The following is an 18,775-nucleotide window of genomic DNA, read 5'->3' as shown; positions in this document are numbered from 1 at the left end:
ACTACTACCTTGGAAATACATGAGAAGGAAGTATCGGTCAACAAGATTCAGAAATATCAGGTACCTAATGCTTCTGAAGTTGTAACAACTAAAGCCGATAAGGTAAATATATGACTTCCTTATTTTCTTTTCTTTTTTTTGGGTAAGATCAGGGGGTATGTTCCCTGCCAGCTCTAATGCTATAACTTCTGACATCGTGCCATTGGTTAATTTTATTAGGTAAATAATGAGTCTGAAAAGGAGATGCAACTTGAGTTATCCGCCACGGCTGACAATAATCAGGTGATGCAACTTGAGAAGACGGCTGATGGAAAACAGCAGCATACATCCCCTTCAAGTCAGTTCACAGTTTTCGGCAAGGTATGCATGCAGTCTTTAATTAGTTAAATTTATATGAATTCTATTAAATTTTGGGATATAATATATAATGCATGTGTATTCTTCAGGCCGTAAACAGGAGGGTAGTTATTCTTGCTGACCCTAAATCCAAGAAACCAATTGTGCGTGTTGGCCGGGGTCTCGTACAAGTGCCCACCAAATCAGTGGAAACTTTATTGGTTATTCATGGCGAAAAACTTTTGCCGAATCATAGAAAAGTGGAGATAACTGAAGTCTTTCAAGGCCATGAAAAATTTCAACTGCCCGTCCCAGTTCGTGACGACATTACCATTCTGGCATATGCAGTTGGAAGTTTCATCCAATAGCCTGAATCTCACATCTTCCTGGCTCGTTCGTCTCCGCCTCTACCGCAAGCAGTTGGGGTTAGAAAAAAATACCTTTATATGTTAAATTTTTATATGTTAAATTTATATGTTACTTTTTTGGTAGGGAACAAAAAAGCCGGCTAAGGCGGATAAGCCTAAGTCTCGAGACATGCCAACTATCTCGTCGAGACAATAACTTGATGAGGTATTTAATTAACTTCTCCATTTTTTAAAAAACCTCCCTTTATTTATATTTTTTCGGTATTTCTAAAAAGCATGGAAATATTTTGTAGGGAACAAAAAAGTCGGCGAAGGCGGATAAGCCTAAGTCCCCAGACATGTCAACTACCTCGTCGAAACAACAACTTGGTGAGGTATCTAATTAACTTCTCCATTTTTTTTAAAACCTCCCTTTATTTATATTTTTTCTGTATTTCTAAAAAGCATGGAAATTTTGTGTAGGGGACAAAAAAGACGGATAAGCCTAATTCCCCAGTCATACTTGCTACTACTGCCTCATCATTGAAAGAGCAGGTTGATGAGGTATTTAGTTAAGTACTCTTTTATTTTTATTACTCCAACTAGCTAGCTAGGATATGTTACCTTTGGATTTTTTATTATTTTAATTATCTACATGTATAGGCTGGTGGTAGTAGAACAAAATCAGAGAAGCATTATTTCCCCGCACCGAAAGATGTTAGGGAGTATAAACTCCACACAATATTCTGGGAAGGATTTCATGCTAAAAGTAAGAACAGTGACGATGAGGAAACTTTATTCGGAGGCTAGCAATCGCATAGCAAACGAGCAATTGATAATTATTCCGCTCGAGGAGCATATTTTAGGGGTTGAGCGCGAAGAAATTATGTCATGGGAGATGTTAGCCATTTGGGCTGGCCTAGACGAGATTGATGTCAACACCTATTTGTTTGGATGAAGTAAGTTTATTAATAAATCATTTCATATTCTAATATTCTGACTACTAGATAGTGTTTTAAATATCGGAATTAATACCGTAATAATGTAGGATATTGAAATTGAGAGTGATCCCGGAGAACAAGATTCCATGTGATCAATACGGATTCCTGTGCCCCTATGTTTTATCTATGCATATCACGATTATTTAGTTCGAAGATCGGGTAGATTATATTGCTCAGCATTTGGCGACAACCAAGAAGCTGGTTTTTACCCCTTATAATGAAAACGGGTAATAAACAAATTAATATTACGTTTCTCCCTACCATTGCATTTTCATAACTAATATATGTACTTGTTAATAAATGATGATGTTTCTTGATGTAGGAGTCATTGGGTGCTAGCAGCCATCATGCCGACGAAGAAGAAAGTTTTTTGGTTGGACTCTTTGCATAGACAACCAAGCGAGACTTTTAAGGGCTTTATTATTAAGTAAGTTTATAATACTGATTTATTTATAATAACATTAAGTTTCAATTTTTATTTATAGCAAAAAGCTCATTTTTGCCCCAAAAATATGAGTTTCTGCCTCCTTTTTTTTTTTTTTTTTTTTTTTAAAAAAAAGGGTTTTGAGAAGAAAAGAGCTAACGAGCAGGATCAACCCACGAAATATTCTGATGATAGCCCTACTTTTATTACGATAACAGGGGTACGTGCTCAAATACAATACCTTAAGTGCAAGATTCTGTCTTTAATAATAATACAATACCTAAAGTGCAAGATTCTGATGTGGGCCTTCTCTTGTCTCTTTGTTTTTATGTAATAATAGGTCCCTCGCCAGCCGGATAGCATACAATGTGAATACTACGTTTGTCGGTTCATGTTGGAAATTATTATGCGAAGATATATCCTTATTCCAGAAAAGGTTAGTAATTTAATAATGTGTTTATTACTTTTTTTAAATTAGAGCTGATGTTGTCTTGCTTGCCGCTATACCATGATGTTGCTATGCTGAATGATGTTTGTTGTTACAATAATGTCTTGTCTTTGTTTTTTCCGTAGTATGTAATCAGCGCACCACAAGAACTTCAGCAGTACAAATGGCACCAAATAGAAGAGGTAAGGGACATGTTGGGCAATACGTCTTAGAACATAGCAATGCTGAAGGCTAAATGCATGATACTCAGAGCTTAGATCATCTTAGTAAATTTTTTGTTGAAGTTAGGGAATGATCTTAGTTCATGTAAAGTGATCAAATTGTAAGTATATATGATGTTGCTTTGGTGGAATTGAATCTATTGACTTTTGATGAACCCAGCTGTGATTTATGCTGGTGCTAATATATGTTGATGCTGATATATGCAGGATTTTGAATGGCATGAAACAAATTTATTTTTTAAAAAAATTAGGAGTTTGTAATAAAAACGGTTGCTAAAAATAAAACCGTTGGAAATACCTTTCACAAATACCCGCCATAATATTCAACAACAGGTTTTAAAATAAGAACCGTTGTAAATAACTTTCACAAATACCCGCGCATAATATTCAACAACAGGTTTTAAATGAAAAACCGTTGTTACTAACAATTTCAACAACGGTTATGTGACGTATACCCGTTGTCAAAAGTCGTCACAATTTTGGTGGGAAAGATACAACAAGGGTTTTTATATGATAACCGTTGTTATATTATTCCCACCAAAATTTTGACAAACTTTTCACAACGACTTACTCGCAACAACAACGGCTTTTAACCGTTGTGAATAATTACCACAACGGTTTTAGTAAATAATCTAACCGTTGTAAATACCTTTTACAACGGCCGCTTTAACAACGTCCGCTTTTTGTTTTTACAACGGTTTTTACCCATTGTAAAACCCTGTATCTGTAGTAGTGAAAACCCTTTTGGACTTTTCTTAAAGGAAATTTATTTGGAATTTATTCAAAGATCAGACATTGCTTATGGTTTATACACTGACTTGAACCTAGGCTCGGGCTTTGAGCTAATTTTATATAACAGTGATAAGAAGGAAAAATCTAATCAGCTCTCCGTCACTCCCTCATCAAAACGAAGAAAAAAAATTAGAAACCCCAAAAGAGAAAAGAGGATCACCGAGAACGGGATTAGCGTAGCCTTGACCGCCGTCAACAACACCACTACTTTCATCATCTACTTTCTGTCATCAATCCCCTTTATCAAGGTATTTCCCGTCCCTTAGTCACTTGTTTTATTAAATACTTCATACATAGGATTAATTGGTAAAGTAGATCGTCTTGAGTCGGATTTCTAATGTCGTTGTTACCATCAAGCACAATAGGTATAATAATATGTCAGGGTGTCCGTGTCCGTTTGGGTTGAATAGTTGTCAATTGTGAATCTTTGAGGCAAACCTTCAGGTGACCATACCCCTGCATTGAGACAATTTCGGCGGAGTTCGTAGGTGTCGTGAGTCTCTTAGAGATGAATATCTGTATAATTTTTGCAGTATAGGTTTATCCCTTGTGAGTATCGTCTTTTGCCCGTGGACTGTTAGTTCCGTCTCCCGACGCCGACACTTTCCCTGTTATGCGTGTATAGGAGATCGTTAACTGTTTGAAGTTGGGTAATGTATGAAGATTTTAGTGTGTGGTTGTATTGAATTATAGATGTGAGTCTATAAGTGGTTTTCTGAAGGTGGGAACCTACTTGGTTAAATTGGATCATTTTGGTATTAAGATAAGCTGACAGTAAAGGGAAAAAAAATGGTTAGGAAATAACACAGGTGACATGGTAGATGACGAGAGACTGTGTATGAATTGATGGACACAACATTGTGGTTTTATAAGGGTTGCCATGATAATTTATTAAAATGATTAATTGATTTAGTGTACTAATTAGTAATCTTGTTAACAAGATGAGCAAACTTTGGTATATGATTTACACATTTGGAAATAAAATTCTTAAGAGTTTGTTGGTTTAGGTGAATGGCATCACTAGTGTAAGTGATAGTGATAGGTACGTAAGTTGGTCTTGAAGGTGGAAATTAGGAGTAGCTGTGTTGGCTTTGAGTTTTAATTATGGTGGATGTAACTTATAAGGGTGAATTATTCACGTTGAGTGAGTAACGAGTTTGTATAATAGAAAGTTGGATAGTAGCGGGTTTATTTATATAGTAAGTTGGGTTCCTTTTAATACCATACAATATAGTGATTGTATATTTTCTATACTTGTAGTTTGTGGTTTTGAAGTAAAGGAATTTTTGGATTAGACTAGCTTGGATCGACCGTCTTGAGAGGTAAGGACTTTTACCCTTTTTAAATTTAAGTAAAGAACATGTTCGGTTTAATCATTAAACTGTTTTTATAATATTTTGGCATCGATGAGATTTTTCTTGTATTTCTAGATTTTGAATATTGCACATTGAAATGGTTTCGGCTCAGGCCGCTTTGGAAAATTGGTTTCTTCTAGTCTAGATGGTTTAAGGTCGTCTCTGACGCTCCTGGGATTACGTCCCGAAACCAAACTTTTGGTCCGAGTTCATTTGGGTGGGGATTGTCCGACCCCCACTCGCTAGGTAGTTAGACTTTCTCCTTTGGCGGTTCAATCCTACTGACTGCCCAAATGTGAGAGGTGCGTACTTTTATGAGTCTAACAAAGCACAAGTGGTGCCTCTAGAATGTGTCAAGGGTAGGACCTTGGCACACAGGTGGTAAAAGTTTTGATTTTGAATTGTTTGGTTAATATTATTGGATTTACAGCAATTGGTTTTGGAATGTAATTCTTGTTTTTACTTTGGTTTCAAAGCTTTGTTAATTTATAATGTTGATTCTGAATTTGTCAATATTTCTTATTTTCTTAAACTCAGCTTTTGCTGACATCCTTATGTTTTGGGTCGTTCTCCCACTGGAACCTGTACCTATTTATGTTTTGGGTACAGTTGATAGGTACAATTGAGATGCTTGAGATGCTACATGGGAGTATACTGGATTCGGGGATTAGTACGAGCGTGGAAGGATTTTGAATAAATATTCCGTCTTACACTATTTATAAATTTATAATATCATTGGATTTGAATTTTATTTATTGTTTTAGATTTTGTAAGACTTAAGTCTTCCGCTGCAACGTTTAATTGTTTTGATTAAATTTTGAGACATGTACTTTGATTTAAAGGTTACTCTGTATTTACCTTGCACTTGGCATTTTAGCTAAGTGTGGAGTGACAGCCGTGAATTTTCCATATCTTCTTTACCGTTTTGGTCGTGAAAATTTAGGGCTATTACAGTTGGTATCAGAGCAAATTGTTTTTCGAAAAGAAAATAAGTTTTACAGGATTTAAAACAATTGAAAAAAAAAACTTTTCATATTTCAAAAAAAAAAAAAATACATTTTGAGTGAGTTGTAGAATGGGTGCATTGCATATTAATATTTTATTTGTTACATTTAGAATTTGCCTAAGAGCCGTCTTAGTAGTCATTGCTAATTTAGTTTGAGCCTCTCGGTTAACTAAGGAGTTATCATACTTAAAATTTAGAGGAGATGAGTTTACTTTGATGTGGTTTGGTTAATGTTCACTCTAATATCTTACTAATCGAGCTTACCGAATAATGTTTATTTATGTAGTTGATAATGTCTCCTCGAAGAGAACCTGAGAACAATAATGTTGATATGGCTGCCTTAATGGCACAAAAGGTTGCCCAGAATGGTGTTATTCTCCAAACTGTGCAACAAATGACAGCAGTTAGTAGGAGTATAAGTGAAAGGGTAGAAAGTATGAATGAAAGGGTTGAGAATGAACAAGATGGTGCACCTACTATTACCGCTATGTCTGAAGCGGTGCAAAATAAAAGACCACCGTCTTTTACTGGAAAGGGGGACCCAAATGAGCTAGATAATTGGGTTAGGGAGATGGAGAAAATTTTTATGGCTGTAGGGTGTCCCGTGGAATTTCAGGCTAGAATAGCCGTATATTACCTTTAGGAAGAGGCTAATGTTTGGTGGGAAACAATTAAAGAGGACTTTATGAAACCCGTTAGAAGGAGAAATGCTGAGGGAGTGTCCATACTTTATGAAAGGGATTAGGAGGACCTTAAGGTGATGCTTGAGTATGAGTACTTTCCCAATCACGTAAAAAGTCAAAAACTTGCTGATTTTGGGGACTTAAAGCAAACTGATGATATGTCTGTGAAGGAATTTTATACTAAATTTGTGGAACTTAGTCGTTTTGCTAAGGAGTTGGTGCCTACGGAGCATACTAAAGCAGCCAGATTTGAGGATAAGCTGAGTTGGAAGATTAAGGGTAGGTTTGCTGGTGAAACTTTTACTACTCTGAAAGAAATTTATGCAAGGACTGTTAATATTGAGAGAAGCAATCAGAAAATGGAAGCCGAAATGGGAAGTGTATAATAAGAGGAAGGAGTTTCAGGGGAGTCAATCTGACACCCCAGCTAAGAGGGGTAACTTTAGTCACAATAATAATAGTAATTTCCGCAGTAAATCGCGATCTTTTGGAGATGTTGGAAATAAAGAAGGAGGGAACAATTGGCGAAATAGGAGTCAGGTAGCTAGTCAAGAGTCTAACCGTCATTACTACTGCAAGCGGTGCAATGGCGATCATCCTGGTGTTGATTGTGACGGGAAAAAGGTGACATGCAACTGGTGTGGATTTTTGGGACATCGTGAGTTTGAATGTAGAGGCAAGGAAGCTGGTAAGCCGAGTATTGTATCTTCTGCTAGTGCGAGTGTCGCTCAGGGTAATCGGTTTCAAAGTGAAGCAAAGAGCAACAACTATAACAACTATACTGGTTCTGCGTCAATTAATAATTTTAAGAACTCGACTCCGACTAAAGCTAATACTACTTCAGTTAGCAAAACTGCGGGGCAGGTGAATGTAGCACAAGGCAACAAGAAACCTACAGGAAAGCTCTACGTCATGAATAGAGAGGAAGCTGAAAATGCAGACATTATTTCGGTTAACTTTTCCGTGAACTCTGTTTTAGCTCATGTCCTATTTGATTGTGGTGCATCTCATTCTTTTATTTCATCTAAGTTTGTGGAGAAACTTAACCTAGAGCCTAATGAAGTTGTAAATTATGATTTTGTTATGCCATTCGAAGACTTGGTATATTGTGAAAAAGTGTATAAGGGTCTATTTGTAGTCATTGGTAGTCATGATTTTAAGGCAGACCTAATAGAATTTCCATTACCCTATTTTGATGTCATATTGGGGATGGACTGGTTGGGAGCTCATAGGGCTAGTATTGATTGTTGGCAGAGCAAAGTTACTTTAAGAGGGCCTAAAAATGTGAGAGTATCATATAAGGGTCATGTTAGCGGTCCTAAAGTGAAGCTTATTTCTACTATAAAATTGAAGAAACATATATCTAGGGAGCTGAGCTGATTTTGTGTCATATATGAGATCTGAGGGTCGAATACCCTGACTTAAGTGATGTACATGTGGTGAGTGAATTTGTTGAAGTTTTTTCCCGAGGACATACCCGGAATGCCCCCAGATAGGGAATTTGAATTTAAGATAGATTTGGTGCCAGGAACGGGTCCAATTGCTAAATCACCATATAGAATGGCGCCTTTGGAAATGAAAGAACTTAAGAAGCAATTAGATGAGTTGATGGAAAAAGGGTATATTAAGCCTAGTGTTTCGCCTTGGGGTGCTCTTGTGTTATTTGTGAAAAAGAAAGATGGAATCTTAAGGTTATGCATTGACTATCGGGAATTGAATCAAGTTACCATTAAGAATAGGTATCCCTTACCTAGGATCGATGATTTATTTGATCAATTGAAAGGCACCTCTATTTTCTCTAAAATAGACCTGCGATCTGGGTACCATCAATTGAAGATAGCGCTTGAAGATGTGCCTAAGACTGCGTTTTCCACTAGATATGGGCACTATGTGTTTACTGTGATGCCCTTTGGGTTAACCAATGCCCCTTCTGTCTTTATGGATTTGATGAACATAACTTTTAGGCCTTACCTTTAGAAATTTGTTGTGGTATTCATTGATGATATTTTGATTTACTCCAAGAATGAGGAGGAGCATGAGGAGCATTTACGCGTTATTTTGGGCATTTTAAGGGAAAAGCAGTTGTATGGAAAATTCTCTAAGTGTGAGTTCTGGCTAGATCAAGTAGCTTTTCTGGGTCATATCATATCAAAGGATGAGGTTTCGGTTGATCCTGCTAAAATTAAAGTTGTGAAGGAGTGGCCTAGACCAAAATCTGTGACCGAAATTCGTAGCTTTAGCTGGTTATTATAGGAGATTTGTGAAAGACTTTTATAAAATAGCTAGACCTATGACTACACTCATGAAGAAAGCAACAAAGTTTCAATGGGATGATAAGTGTGAGGAAGCCTTCGAGATTCTTAAGGAAAAGTTAATTACTGCTCCAGTGCTAGCTTTACCAGACCGTAATGAGGAATATGAAGTATATACGAATGCCTCTAAAAATGGGTTAGGTTGTGTGCTTATGCAGAATAGAAGAGTAATTGCCTATGCTTCTAGACAGTTGAAACCTTATGAGGAAAATTATCCTACTCATGATTTAGAGTTGGCTGCTGTGGTCTTTGCGTTAAAAATTTGGAGACATTATTTATTTGGTGTACCTTTAAGGTTTTCTCTGACCATAAAAGTTTAAAATATATATTCACACAAAAAGAGCTAAATATGAGGCAGAGAAGGTGGTTGGAGCTGATTAAAAATTATGAGATTGAAATTCAATATCATGAAGGAAAAGCCAATGTGGTGGCTGACGCCCTAAGCAGAAAATCTCTCCATATGATGCAGTTAGTGATACATCGTGATAAGCTACGGGAAGAGTTTGTGAACTTTGCGATCCAAATGGCAAAACCGGGGACTTCTTCTAATATACTGAGTGCTGAGAATAGTTTGACAAGTGATATTAGGGATTTGCACGGTGGAGATAAATTTTTGCAGGACAAGCTTGTTAATGAACCTGTATTATTCAAGCGCAATAAGAATGGGTTAATTAAATTCCAAGATAGAGTGTGTGTACCTAATGATAAGGATATTAAGGAAAGAATCATGACAGAGGCGCATGCAACGCCCTATTCTGTTCACCCAGAGGGTGATAAGATGTATAAGACTTGAAATTAGCATTTTGGTGGTCTGGGATGAAAAAGAAAATTGCAGATTTTGTGGCTCGTTGTTTGATATGTCAAAAGGTGAAGAGTGAGCATAAGCAACCTCAAGGGAAGCTACAACCTCTAGAAGTACCTGAGTGGAAATGGAGTTCGATTTCTATGGATTTTGTAGCTGGTTTACCAAGATCACAGAAAGGTAATAACATGATTTGGGTAATTATTGACAGGCTAACTAAAAGTGCTCATTTTATACCGATGAAAGATACATGGAAAAAGAAGCAACTAGCTGATGCGTATATACATCATACTACGTCTCCAGGGTGTCCCAAATGACATTGTTTCAGATAGAGATGCTAGGTTTGTTTTGATATTTTGGGAAAAATTACAGAAACCCTTGGGAACTAAGCTCAAGATGATCACCGCGTTTCACCCTACTACTGATGGTCAAACTGAGAGAACAAACCAGATACTTGAGGATATGCTACGAGCATGTGCTTTGCAATTTCAAGGAGGTTGGGAAGATAAATTGGATCTCATTGAGTTTTCTTATAATAATAGTTATCAAGCTACAATACAGATGGCACCATTTGAGGCGCTTTATGCGCGCAAATGTAAGAGTCCAATTTGTTGGAATGATATTAGTGAGTCCGTAATTTTGGGGCCCGAGATGATAACTGAGATGGTTGAACAGGTTAAGATTATTCAAGACAGGATGAAAGCTGTTCAAGACAGGCAAAAGAGTTATGCGGATAAAACGCGCAGGCATGTGGAATTTGAGGTTGGTGATAAAATTCTTTTACGTGTCTCGCCTACAAAAGGGGTAATGAGATTTTGTAAGAAGGGCAAACTGAGCCCAAAATTCATTGGACCATACGAGATTTTGGAGTGTATCGGTGAGGTAGCTTACCGACTTGATTTACCAACTGACTTAGAGAGAGTTCATAATGTGTTTCACGTTTCTCAACTTAGAAAATATGTTAGTGACCCATCTCACATCTTGGATCCGGAGATTATTGAGCTTGATGAGACAATGACATATGAAGAGTCTCCGATAAAGATTTTAGATACTAAGGTGCGTAAAACCCGTAGAGGTGAAACTCACATGGTCAAAGTTCTATGGAATAACAATAATGTAGAAGAATGAAGCCACTTTGGAAGTTGAATCCGCCATGAGAGACAAGTACCCTCACCTTTTTACCTAAGGTAATTTTACGCTTCGTGGACGAAGCTTTGTTTTAAGGGGGCTGAGATTTGAACGTTTACTCTTCTTTTGTGGTCTTGATGCAAGTGTGTCACATACTTTGTTTGGACATGGCTCTAAGTGTAGTGTGCATCGTTGCAAGTTTACTTTTCTTTCTGTTTTTGCATTACACCTAGTATTCAATGTGCTTAATGCACAATATTTGTTCTGTGTATTGGTTACCATTTGATATTAATTGGTCATTGGTCTTAGTTATGCTTAATATTAGCTTTTGGTATCAGTGGTAATCTTACCCTTACTCAGTGGTGGATTGGTGGTGGTATAGCTCCGTGTGGGCATATAACACTTAATGGCGATTTTTATTTTCCTATTTATTTATTTACGCATCTTCCTCTCAACTTGTGAGATATAGAATTGGGGAAATGTGTTTGTGTTATAAAAAAAATATTTGATTTTTTTTTTCATCCGACATGCTCTTAGTTTTGTAGCTGGTGACGCTTTTACCTTTGGAGTTGAGAAAATTAAGAGAAGCTTGTAAGGTAATGTATAAGAGTGAGAATCCTAGTGAAATTTTGAGTATATGAAGCGGGCAGACAAGTATGAGAATGAAGGTTCATGTTTTAAGGAAGAGTTTTAAGCTTCGGGGACGAAGCTTTGTTTTAAGGAGGGAAGTCTGTAACACCCCGTTATTTTCGGAGTTATTTATAAAGGGTTACTTATACATTATTCATTATGGGATTTGGAGTCGTCAACTATTAAAGAAAAACTTATGTTTTGTTATTATTAATATGGAGGGAACAAAACCCTTTTGGACTTTTCATAAAAGAAATTTATTTGGGATTTATTCAAAGGTCAGACATTGCTTATGGTTTATACACTGACTTGAACCTAGGCTCGGGTTTTGACCCAATTTTATATAACAATGATAAGAAGGAGAAACCTAATCAGCTCTCCATCACTCCCTCATCAAAACAAAGAAAAAAATTAGAAACCCCAAAAGAGAAAAGAGGATCACCGAGAACGAGATTAGCGTAGCCTTGACCGCCGTCAACAACACCACTACTTTTATCATCTCCTTTCTGTCATCAATCCCCTTTATCAAGGTATTTCCCATCCCTTAGTCACTTGTTTTATTAAATACTTCATACATAGGATTAATTGGTAAAGTAGATCGTTTTGAGTCGGATTTCTAATGTCGTTGTTACCATCAAGCACAATGGATATAATAATATGTCAGGGTATCCGTGCCCGTTTGGGTTGAATAGTTGTCAGTTGTGAATCTTTGAGGCAAACCTTCAGGTGGTCGTACCCCTACACTGAACGATTTCGGCGGAGTTCGTAGGTGTCGTGAGTCTCTTAGAGATGAATATCTGTATAATTTTTGTAGTATAGGTTTATCCCTTGTGAGTATCGTCTTTTGGTCGTGGACTGTTAGTTCCGTCTCCCGACGCCGACACTTTCCCTGTTATGAGTGTATGGGAGATCGTTAACTGTTTGAAGTTGGGTAATGTATGAAGATTTTAGTGCGTGGTTATATTGAATTGTGGATGTGAGTCTATAAGTGGTTTGCTGAAGGTAGGAACCGACTTGGTTAAATTGGATCATTTTGGTATTGAGATAAGCTGACAGCAAAGGAAAAAAAAATGGTTATCAAATAACACAGGTGACATGGTAGATGACGAGAGACTTGTGTATGAATTGATGGACACAACATTGTGGTCTTATAAGGGTTGCCATGATAATTTATTTAAAGGATTAATTGATTTAGTGTACTAGTTAGTAATCTTGGCGACAAGATGAGCAAACTTTGGTATATGATTTACACAATTGGAAATAAAATTCTTATGGGTTTGTTGGTTTAGGTGAATGGCATCACTAGTGTAAGTGATAGTGATAGATACGTAAGTTGGTCTTGAAGGTGAAAATTAGGAGTAGCTGTGTTGGCTTTGAGGTTTAATTATGGTGGATGTAACTTTTAAGGGTGAATTATTCACGTTGAGTGAGTAATAAGTTTTTATAATAGCAAGTTGGATAGTAGCGGGTTAATTTATATAGTAAGTTGGGTTCCTTTTAAAATCATATAATATAGTGATTGTATATTTTCTATACTTGTAGTTTGTGGTTTTGAAGTAAAGGAATTTTTGGATTAGACTAGCTTGGATTGACCGTCTTGAGAGGTAAGGACTTTTACCCTTTTTAAATTTAAGTACAGAGCATGTTCAGTTTAATCATTAAACTGTTTTTATAATATTTTGGCATCGATGATATTTTTCTTGTATTTCTAAATTTTGAATATTGCACATTGAAATGGTTTTGGCTCAGGCCGCTTTGGAAAATTGGTTTCTTCTGGTCTAGATGGTTTAAGGCGTCTCTGACGCTCCTGGGATTACGTCCCGAAATGAAACTTTTGGCCCGAGTTCATTTGGGTGGGGATTGTGCCCCCCCCCCCACTCGCTAGGTAGTTAGACTTTCTCCTTTGGCGGTTCCATCCTACTGACTGCCCAAATGTGAGAGGTGGGTACTTTTATGAGTCTAACAAAGCACAAGTGGTGCCTCTAGACCGTGTCAAGGGTAGGACCTTGGCACACAGGTGGTAAAAGTTTTGATTTTGAATTGTTTGGTTAATATTATTGGATTTACAGCAATTGGTTTTGGAATGTAATTCTTGTTTTTACTTTGGTTTCAAAGCTTTGTTAATTTATAATGTTGATTCTGAATTTGTCAATATTTCTTATTTTCTTAAACTCAACTTTTGCTGTCGTCCTTATGTTTTGGGTCGTTCCTGTGGGAAATAATCTGTATACTTCCCTTTAACATGAAGGATTATAACGATATAATAAAGATGATCTATGGTCATAAAATAAAATACATAAGCATAAGTAAAAAGATTTAGAATTAACCTCGGGTCCTTGCAAAATTGGCCTAAGAACAATATCAAAATTGATATTCGCCTATTAGTTGCACCCAACACGATCTAAGATATACCCTTTGATTATGCTAGAAATCAATCTAAAATTTTCTGTAAAATTTTATTGTCTTTGTGTTTTTTTTGTGATGAGAAAGAGGAGGCTAGGTCAGAAAAAGAATTAGGTTAGAAATAATTCTCCACCTTTCTTTTTATATAGACCGAAATATACGAAGTATACCCTTGTGAACCTGTAAGAGATTTACAAATGTTATCACACTAATTTGTGGAGGACACCAGCTCCAACAAACTCCCACTTGTCCTCACAAGTGTATGTGCGATAACCGATTCTCATATCCTTTAAAATTTCTCCCACTCAATGTAAAACAATTTGCAAATCCGAATTCACAAAGGTCGTATTTTACAAGCGATCAGTATCAAGAGTGGTTTTCCCGACTAGAGAGTAACTTAACTGATAAACGAATCAACATTCGAGCATGGCCATGCATTTCAGTTACAACTCCTCGAGTGGCCCTGAGAAATAACTATACCAGATAAGGGATGGATATTTTCCTCAACTCAAATCTTGCAAATGTATGCACAGTATGAAATGACCCAGAAAAAATCTACTTAGCCCCAGTTACGGTAGACCGTGAGAAAGAAACCAAAGTCACTCAAAAACTACCTTAATCTCAAGAGACAGTTGATGGTCAAAAGAATCGACTCTAGGTACACAATAGATGTCCTATCCACGACCTGGCACCGAATGTTATAAAACATTTAGGACTCCATTACGTTGTCACAAATAAAAATTGTCCTACGAGGTATCGACATAATCTCGTATCTGTGATCGATTAGTCAACCGTTTAACTTATGGCTCGTTGAACCCACCATCAATCGACTGCACAATATAATAGCCGGAGTTATCAGCTCACATTGGCGATTACGGACAAAAACAAATATAATGTAATTCAGTTCACTTTGTGGCATTCAATGTTGTCAGTACAATCCACATGAAAAACAAAATATTATATATATAAAACGATGAAGTTATAAATAATATATGAAAAAGATAATGTATCAAATCCATAATCAAATACTACAACTTAGGAACATGTTTAATTCCCATGGAATTAACATGCCCTACATGCTTATCATAATTCAACGGTTTGGTGAGAGGATCTGCGATGTTATCATCCGTCGCAATCTTGTCAATCACTATCTCTTCTTGCTCCACGTAATCACGGATCAGGTGAGCCTTCCGTAGTATATGTCTAGATTTGTTGCTAGACTTTGGCTCCTTAGCCTGGAAGATGGCACCTCTATTGTCACAATAGATGGTGATCGGGTCATTCGAACTAGGAACTACCAAAAGCCCTTGTAAGAATTGACGCATCTATATCGCTTCCTTTCTTTGCCTCCGAGCGGCATAGTACTCGGATTGAGTAGTAGAATCTGCTACAACACTCTGTTTGGAACTCTTCCAGTGACCGCAAAGCACCATTAAGAGTGAAGACGAACCCGGACTAAGATTTTGAATCGTCTCGATCCGTTTGGAAGCTAGCATCTGCGTAACCGGTTGCGCATAGCTTAGTATCGCCTCCATAAGTCAATACCCAATCCTTAGTCCTCCGTAGGTATTTGAGGATATTTTTGACTGCTATCCAGTGTGTTTCACCTGGAGTCTTTTGGTACCGACTCGTCATACTCAATGGATATGCCACGTCTGGACGTGTGCATATCATGGCATACATGATCGATCCTATTGCAGAAGCATAAGGAACACGACTCATGCGCTCAATACCTTCAGGCGTCGTGGGTGACTGAGACTTGCTCAACTTCATCCCAGTCGTCATAGGAAGGTTCCCCTTCTTGGAGTTGGTCATGCTGAACCTCTCAAGAACCTTATCTAGATAAGACTCCTGACTAAGTGATAACGTCCGTCGTGATCTATCTCGGTAGATACGGATTCCCAAAATACGCTTTGCCTCACCTAGATCTTTCATCTAGAAATGGTTCTTCAACCATTCTTTAACCGAAGAAAGGAGAGGAATGTCATTCCCAATCAAGAGTATGTCATCGACATACAATATCAAGAATACAATCTTGCTCCCACTCGACTTGATATATAATCATGGTTCCTCGACCGATCGAGTGAAGCCATACTCTTTTATCACTTGGTCGAAACGATGATTCCAACTCCGAGAAGCTTGCTTAAGTCCATAAATGGAACGCTTAAGCTTGCATACTTTCTTAGGATGTTTAGGATCTATGAAACCTTCGGGTTGCACCATGTACAACTCTTCCTCCAAATAACCGTTTAAGAAGGCGGTTTTTACATCCATTTGCCAAATCTCATAATCATGAAATGCGGCAATCGCTAAGATTATCCGAATGGAACGTAGCATGACTACAGGTGCAAAAATCTCATCATAATGCAATCCTTGCACTTGAGTGAAACCTTTTGCCACAAGTCGTGCCTTATAGATATCTGGTTGCGCGTCTACAGAGCGCTTTATTTTGTAAAGCCATTTGCACTGTAGAGGTTTTACCTTATTAGGCAAATCAACTAGATCCCATACGTTATTCTCATACATGGAGTCCATCTCGGATTGCATGGCTTCAAGCCATAACTTTGAGTCGGAACAGGCCATAGCACCTTTATAGGTTGCGGGTTCATTACTTTCTAGAAGTAAAACGTCATTCTCCACGACCATACCAATGTATCTGTCCGGAGGATGAGAGTCTCTACCCGACCTCCTAGGTTCCTCGGGAATATTAACCGTATCATCGTTGGAGGTACACTTCCTCCATCTGTTCCTCGGTTGTTGGTTTGGAATCTCCGACAGCTCGAAGGTTCTATTACTCGACTTGTTCTCGAGAAATTCTTTCTCTAAGAACGTCGCACTAGCCGCAACAAATACTCGATGTTCGGTTGGCGAATAGAAGTAATGACCAAATGTTCCTTTTGGATAACCTATAAAGTATGTCTTGACCGATCGCGGGCCGAGCTTATCCTCGTGTCTCCACTTGACATAAGCCTCGCAGCCCCAAACCCGAATAAAGGACAAGTTAGGTACCGTTCCTTCCACATTTCATATGGAGTCTTGTCGTGACTTTAGACGGACTTCGGTTAAGTATAAGAGCGGTGACAAAAGAGCATAACCCCATAATGAATCGGGCACTACCGTGTGACTCATCATGGATCGAACCATATCAAGTAAGATTCGATTTCTCCGTTCGGACACACCATTTAATTGAGGTGTTCGGTGGAGTTAAGCGTAGAGCGATTCCACGAGTCTTTCGGTGTTGATCAAACTCATTTGAAAGATATTCGCCACCCCGATCTGAACGGAGAGCTTTAATCTTTCTACCCAGTTGGTTCTGTACCCTATTCTGGTATTCCTTAAATTTCTTAAAGGACTCACTTTTATGCTTCATTAAGTAGACATATCCGTATCTACTCAAATCGTCCGTGAAAGTGATAAAATATCTATAGCCATCTGTAGCGGTAATTGACATAGGTCCACATACGTCCGTATGTATGAGTCCTAATAGGTCACTAGCGCGCATTCCAACACCTTTGAAGGAAATTCGAGTCATCTTGCCAATGAGACATGATTCACACGTGCCATATGCAGAAAATCCGAATGAGGGAATAGTCCCATTATCGACGAGTTTCTTTACGCGTTTCTCATTTATGTGTCCCATTCGACAATGCCATAGATAGGTTTGATCTTTGTCACTAACCTTTAATTTCTTATTATTCATGTGTAATACTTCCGTGGTTTGATCTAAGATATAAATTCCATTCATGGAAACTGCTTTGCCATAAATCATTTCATTAAAAGAGAAAATACAACTATTATCCTTTATTGAAAATGTAAAACCGTCTTTAGCAAGTACGGAAACAGAAATAATGTTCTTAGATAAACTGGGTACATAGTAACAGTTATTTAATGATAACTCAAAACCACTAGGGAGTTGGATTACATATGTTCCCTTCGAGGCACGACTACTCGTGCTCCATTCCCGACTCGCAGTCCACATCACCTTTTTCGAGAGGTATGATGATCTTTAGGCCCTGCAAATGATTACACAGATGAGAACCACAACCAAGTATCTAGTACCCAAGTTCCGAAACTTGCATGGTTAATCTCAATCATATGAATATAAGATGACATACCAACAGGAGCGACACGGCCTGCTTTGATGTCCTCACGGTAGACGGGACAATCCTCCTCCAATGTCCAGTCTTGTGACAATGGTGGCACTCTATGTCACCGCCCTTGCTCTTTGTCTTGCCCTGTGAGCCACTAGTCTCACCGGGCGCACTCTTACCGTTTCCTGGCTTTTTAAACTTTGGCTTACCTACAGCTAGGTCGCCATGAGCCTTGCCCTTACCTTTACTCTTGTTGTGAATCGTGAGAACATCCTGCTTCATGCTCCCACTCAATTTCATATCCTTCTCGGTCTGTACGAGAAGGGAGTGTAGCTCATGAGGACTCTTTTTCAAGTCATTCATGTAGTAGTTCGCCCTGAAAAGGGCAAAACCATCGTGAAGAGAATGAAGCATTCGGTCAATGACAATGCTCTCACTGATTCTACAATTCAGTGACTCCAGTTTCTCGATATTCTCAATCATGTGAAGAATGTGTGGGCTAACCGGTTGGCCCTTCTGGAGTTTCGCATCAAAGAAGCGTCAGGTATGCTCATATGTGATGATTCTCGGTGCCTTTGAGAACTCATTAGTGAGCGTGGTGAAAATCTTGTTTGCGCCTTGGGCAATGAAGCGTCTCTGCAAATTGGTTTCCATTGCAAAGATGAGTACGTTCTTTATCGCACCCGCTTCCATAATGAAATCACTATAAGCGAGTGACTCGTTGGCTCTCGCATTTGGGCTGGGTTGACCGGTATTGGCTCGATTAAATACCCGAGCTTACCGTCGCGATGGCGAC

At 38.1% G+C, this 18,775-nt stretch overlaps 1 long non-coding RNA gene across 2 annotated transcripts; it reads left to right on the top strand.

The window, feature by feature from the left end:
* The first annotated feature begins 3,698 nt into the window (after positions 1–3,698).
* On the top strand, positions 3,699–13,089 carry LOC141596284 (uncharacterized). 2 transcript variants are annotated; one of them, XR_012522449.1, is made up of 3 exons: positions 3,699–3,817; positions 4,830–4,891; positions 13,028–13,089. It is a non-coding gene; the product is annotated as an uncharacterized LOC141596284 (long non-coding RNA). The 2 variants fall into 2 exon arrangements; XR_012522452.1 differs by lacking the exon at positions 13,028–13,089 and adding an exon at positions 5,534–5,612.
* Positions 13,090–18,775: the final 5,686 nt, after the last annotated feature.

This window comes from Silene latifolia, chromosome 1, assembly GCF_048544455.1.
Source record: "Silene latifolia isolate original U9 population chromosome 1, ASM4854445v1, whole genome shotgun sequence".
NCBI lineage: Eukaryota > Viridiplantae > Streptophyta > Magnoliopsida > Caryophyllales > Caryophyllaceae > Silene > Silene latifolia.
This window is presented reverse-complemented; position numbering and strand designations above follow the sequence as displayed.